This window comes from Pinus tabuliformis, chromosome 3_1 (genome assembly GCF_031772625.1).
Source record: "Pinus tabuliformis cultivar Carrire ecotype Pingquan chromosome 3_1, CPIR1, whole genome shotgun sequence".
NCBI lineage: Eukaryota > Viridiplantae > Streptophyta > Pinopsida > Pinales > Pinaceae > Pinus > Pinus tabuliformis.
Window position 1 is genome coordinate 426,674,019 of NC_142301.1, and position 6,271 is coordinate 426,680,289.

Here is a 6,271-nt window from a genome sequence, read left to right on the forward strand (position 1 = left end):
TGCGCTGTAACAGCAGATCTATATTCATTCCACTATTGGATGTTTTATGATGTGCCTTTCTTTTTAATCATGTATATGTCAATGATATAAATGATAAGTGTGGTAATATCACTTCAATCGCTTTGCTTAACTATTTAAGGATAGTAATCATGAATGAAATAATGTCTATGTCCGTTAAATAGAGTCATCTATATGCCTGTTTATAGACATAGATCATCAAGCGCTGCACTTTAAAGCTCAATAAGTTCCCGGGATAGATCATAGTTTATGTATTCTTGTTAATAGTTTTAGTTATTCGATCACCATTAGTCTAGTTTATAAATCATCCATTCATCCCGTTTATCCACTTTTGGGAAACTGGTCTCATTATCCCCAGTGGGAGCCACTATTCCAAACGGAAAAGGAGCTGTACTAAGGTCCGGACTGGGTGGTTATCCCCAATGTTGTTGCAGCAATTTTCGAGGCTTCAACAGGATCCAGAGCATTTGTTCCAACCCAAAACCATAGGTAACCTGAGAACCAATCATAAAAACAAGTGGGAAACCCACAACACCATGCATATGCAGAAAATGGAAAGGCAAGGTTGAAACCATTGTCACTTCAGACAAACATCCATGCAATGATAACACATAACTATGGAAGCACACACATATACCATTCATCCAAAAATCAACAAGGAAATCACACATGCAACTTGTTACCTGCAACGCATCCTTGTTGTATTTTTTGATCCAATTGTCCTATTGTGCTCCCTTGATTTCCTTTTCTTTCTTTCTCCATATCCAAGTGAATCTAGAGTGTTCCAAGTATGCTCCAAGAATTCTCTACATATGTAAGAGTGTATGAGAGAGAATGAATGGAGATCTCAACTCAAAACTTTAAAAAAGGCTATCAGTTGATTCTCTAATGCATTTGTATCATTTATTTCTCCTTTTACTTCATTTTCCTTCATTTTTCCTCTAATTTCCCTTGCATGCAAATTTGTTTCTCTTCACCTTATTTTTCTCCTATTTTCCTTTATTTTCATAATTAAATGTGAATTATTGCCTCTTTTGCTTTGCCAATTTCCATAGCCATTAATAATCCACTAGTGATTTCCACTATAATTTTTTCCTCCCATTCAACTTGGAATATGTGTCCATTTTATTTACACGGGAAATCAACCACGGGTTGTTACAAGGAACATCATCAGAGTGAGTGGGCATTGTGCACAATTGACCAATATCTTGGCCTTGATAATGGCTAAGGAATGAAATAAGTGACTCGATACCAAAAGAAAGGTTCTCCATCCTAATGAGCATGACCAAGGCCTCATATTGCCACACATCATATCGATAGTGATATTTGAGCTGTAGTTGAAAATATCTAAGCACCCTTAGAAGGTATTGTATATTGAAGATGCACATTGATGCCTTGATATTATTTTGGGATTAAATCAAGGGCATGTGACCTTAAATAATAGTTCTCCAACTTGAAGATCAAAAACTAGATCCTATACGACCACTCATGGACTATCTATGGAAGTTTTAGACTCTTCCTAGGAATGTGATCATCATTACTAGGAATTTCCCATGATTAACTAGCCTTTGGGTCTTCAATTTAGCAAGGGAGTGAAATCAAGAGTTCAGACCTTGAGTAATGCTCTTTAGTATCAAGGGCTATGTATGAGACCTCAAATCGCCACACATAACCCTATTTGCAACACCTAGTTTATATAGGCATGCTACTGAGATATCCTTGATAGTAATTTACCCATAATAGACCTATTTCATAACGTTCACATTGGTTGGTAGTTGAAATAGAGGGTTTGAGGTCTTGAATAATGCTCATCAGGCTCGAAGGCCAAGCACAAGGCCTGAAGCCATATCGCATGACCCCTGTCATATCACTTTCTAAGTGATGCTTCTTGGGCTTGATGACCCTGGAAGAGTTCTTAAACCATCACAAATGACCTGTGTAGGGTAGCTTTGGAATCTCATTAGGAATTTGACCAGTATTAGAAGGAATTTTCCATTTTGGATGGATCTTAGGGCCTTGACATTATTAAAGGGATGAAATCAAGGGCATGACGACTTGGATAATTCTTCTTTGGCTCAAGGGCCAGGGACAGGGCCTTCAAACGATATCATATGATCGTAGATGAATCACTTCCTTCATATCTAGTTATTCTACTGAGATAACTTTGATAGTATGCTCACCATTTTTTTTCTTTATAGAAGACATGTAATACTCCAACCACCTACCTGTTGCCTATGCTAATAATCTTTATGCTTTCAATGATTATCTACTTTCTATTACCCTTTCAACTTATTTTTTTTATATGAACTATTATAATCAACAACTAGAAAGAGCTCGTACTCACATGACATGGGGTTGATTCTAACCACTCCCACTATAGCCTCCAAGCATACCAATGTGGCCCATCATGTAACCTACAAAGAATTTGAACTAATGACATTAAAAAATGCCTTAATAATAAACCCTATTATCAATTTTCATTATTTTTGGAATTAAATATTGGATCTAGAATTTCACAATAACAAAAAAACACTCGATTTTAGTGATGTCCTTGTAATAAAATTTTTCCAAATTTAATAAAATATTCATGCCAATTTAATCTACATCAATGTAATTATTACATCACTATTCGTCTCATTTATACACTCATCATATGACATCCTATATCAATACTCTTACTCTTTAAATTTCATAGATCATATTTTCATAATATATATCTATATATCTATCTATCTATCTATATATATATATATATATATATATATATATATATATATATATATATATATATATATATATATATATTATATTATATATATAATATACATTATTATATAAATTATTATATATGTTTAATATAAATTCCTTTTTGCATGAAAAAAATATCATCAATTATTGTGACCGTCCATAAACATATAAAATATATTTTGCTGAAATTTTAAATTATCATTTTGAAAGAAAAATATATTTTTGAATGTTACTAGTTTTAATTGAAATATGGTTGGGTATATTTTGAGTGTACATGACAGCCAAATACATATGTTTTACATTAATTCTTACATTTCTCTCTGAGATAAGTTTCACATCACAAACATTCCATCGCCCAAAGATAAACACATTTGTTATTTTTTTCTGTGCGTTTGAGGAGGTTATATGGACGATTAGAATATGATTTTGATTACTTGTGTTTTTGATGGTTAGCCATTATACTGTGAAGCTTTCCCCCTCTGATTATTCCATGGAGTAGTCTACCGAGGCGGAGAAATGGCCCGGTTTCCGTCGCCACCCAGAAAAACCTCCGACTCTAGCCGCCAGAAATTTCTCTGTCCTCTACCACCCTTCGCGAGCTCCGCCCAGCTCCGCCACCCTTCGCATTAATGTCGACGACTGATAGGTTGATGACCTACATTCCAATTTCCATCGCGTGTTGCACGGGAAGTTAATTCACCATGGAATTTGAATTACTCCAAAAACCCGTGGGCTGCTCCCTCACCAATTCGACTCGGCATCCCCTGCAGCTCACCAAGTAACCATAACATTCTGGAAAAGTTTTTGTTGGGGATTGCACTACCAGTGGTCACAAAAATCTAATGAAAGTTCTCCACTACATTTCTTTGGAGTCTATGATGGACATGGAGGTGCCCAGGTTAGCTTCCTTCCTAACGCAATTCATGGTAGTTAATTGAATTCGAGTTTTAAAAGTATTTAACATTTTGCAAGCCTCTCAAATCCTTATATATGAGTTTTTAGTTTTGTATTCGTTATTTTGTTTTCAAGAGATTAAAGTTGAGAAGGAATATCTACAAGCTTCCAATTTCTGCAAAGACCACCTCCATCAGGCACTGGTCGAGGAGTTAGACGCAGTAATGAGTGGCGAGGGATCTGGCATCGATGGTAGTAATAGTAATTGGAAGAGACTCTCGGAAAGGGCTTTAGTTAGTTGCTTCAATAAAGTGGATGTTGAAGTTGGATAGGAGCCTAACAGAAGAGATGACTCAGGGGAGGGAAACCACATGGAATGTTGTTCAGAGCCCATTGCCCCTGAAACTATGGGAACTACTGTTGTTATTGCTATTGTGGGGTCATGTCAGGTTATCATTGCTAATTGTGGAGATTCAAGAGCTGTTTTATGCCGTGGAGGGAAGGCCATTCCACTTTCAGATGATCACAAAGTATGCCTTGTTTTCTTTGGAGTAACGTTGTTATTGACCATAGTTTATCATTTTGTCAAACATTTCCTTGCATCAACACATATATGCTCTCTGATTTGGGGATCTAACCCAATATTTTTGTGATTGCAGCCCTAGAGAGCAGACGAGATGGCAAGGATTGAGGCAGCAGGGGGCAAGGTTATTTGTTGGAATGGATATCGTGTTTTAGGAGTGCTGGCAATGTCAAGGGCCATTGGTATGATATGTTTGTGGCAAGATAACAAGTACATATGTGTGCTTTGGTGCTTTCCTGGTACTTGATATATCTATTATCATTTCTAATACTTGCAGGTGATCGCTATTTGAAGCCATCTATTATTCCTGACCCTGATATTACATTCACTGAACGAGTAAAAGAAGATGAATGTCTGATACTGGCCAGTGATGGATTATGGGACGTTATATCAAATGAGGAGGCGTGTGATATTGCTCGAAGGCGCATCGCTCATTGGCATAATAAGAATCCAGTTTCATCTTTAAAATCAATGGATCAGTCAATGGACCCTGCAACACAGTCAACTGCTAATCATCTCTGCAAGCTTGCTATTCAGTGTGGCAGCTCTGATAATATAACAATTTTGGTTGTGGACTTGAAGGAAAAAAGGAGGTGGGCATGGAGAAGCTGAAACCATGAAGCTTAAAGTTACTCACGCTGCATTGATGTTCCTCCAAGGAAAATTGTACCATTAGAGTTGTTGATATCCCAAGGTGATTGCTTTCATTGATTTTTATATTTTTTTTGGGATGGGTAAATACTGGAAAGTAGGAAGCATCCTGTTCTTTTGCCTAATGGGAAATTCACTAGACAGGAGACCAGTTCTTGATAACCAATGTTCAAAGGTCTTTAAACAATTGTTGTAATATATCATTTTCCTTGGCCCTTTTATCCCTGGACAATTGACCGCAAAGTTGACCAATATAGGATGATGGGTGCAACATTGGAAAGATTTTGTCCTTCCAGAATCTTGGACAAAATATTGACAATTTTCAGGTATGGACAACAGATTCTTGTGGATATGTTCTTTGCTTCAATTCAGTGGTGTCGTTCCAGATACTGAAACCATGTAATGCAAATCTGCCCAAGCGGGAGATAAATTGTCACCTTGAAGTTTCATTTTGTAGACTAATATTGACTTAAAAGTCATGAAAATGACCCTAAAATGTAAGGTTACTTCTTTGTAACAAACATGCTGATGGACATATATTTTATCTCGTCTAATTCACTTCAGCTCTTAATCAGGAGAATGGGTCTTTGGAGGACTGGACCTTTGAAAGGCCATGACAAAACTCCATAATGATTTTAATGAAGCTGCATGATATATTAGGGATGAGATTATCTGAAGTGTATTTACACATTCAATGAAATACAATATATGTGTATTTTTTTACAGGCTTTGCCAGTTATCTACTCATGTGAAGCATTTTGGATACAAATATCTTAAAGATATTTTTTTCTAAAAAGTTCCTCTGTTCTGAAGGAACAACTCTATTTGACAAATTGTTTGTGTTACTTGAATTTAGTTTTAAGATAAATTGTTTCTTCTATGATTTCCATACATCTATTTATATTTTTTTAAATCTAGGGGAATCGGTAGCTCGTTGGGATTACTTGGGTGAGGCCCAGGTTCAAAGCCAACGACTGCCACTATAATCCTAGGCCATTGCTGGCAGCTTGCGAGCCAGCGCATACATCTGTTTATATTGCATTTATTGCTTTTATTGAAGAAGGGTAACAATAATCTCATCACTTTCAGAAAACAACCAGAAAGAATCCTTTACCTGTTATTACCATAAAGGCCCACAAGAAACAAACAGGATTCCAGTAGTCTCCAATTATAAAAGTTGGAAAATGAAGATGAATGAAAAGTGTTCTTATCTATCAGAGTGAGGAAGACTTCAAATATTATGTAGGATATGTTCAACCTATAGGCTACTTAGAGAAAATGATGGGATTCAAGAGGGACATAATAATTAACATCAAAGAACCAAGAGAAGAAAAAAGAAGCAAAAACAGTCATCTCGAACAGAGCCAATTCAATTTT

The 6,271-nt window shown here is 36.1% G+C and overlaps 1 pseudogene across 1 annotated transcript in view; it reads left to right on the top strand.

Moving 5' to 3' along the window:
- Positions 1 to 5,635, top strand: part of LOC149187555 (putative protein phosphatase 2C 6) — a 182,894-nt pseudogene extending 177,259 nt beyond the window's left edge. The window contains exons 2-4 of the transcript XR_016255577.1: positions 3,796 to 4,190; positions 4,320 to 4,425; positions 4,521 to 5,635. The product of XR_016255577.1 is annotated as a putative protein phosphatase 2C 6 (transcript). The remainder of the gene's footprint in view (positions 1 to 3,795; positions 4,191 to 4,319; positions 4,426 to 4,520) is intronic.
- The last annotated feature ends 636 nt before the right edge of the window (positions 5,636 to 6,271 follow it).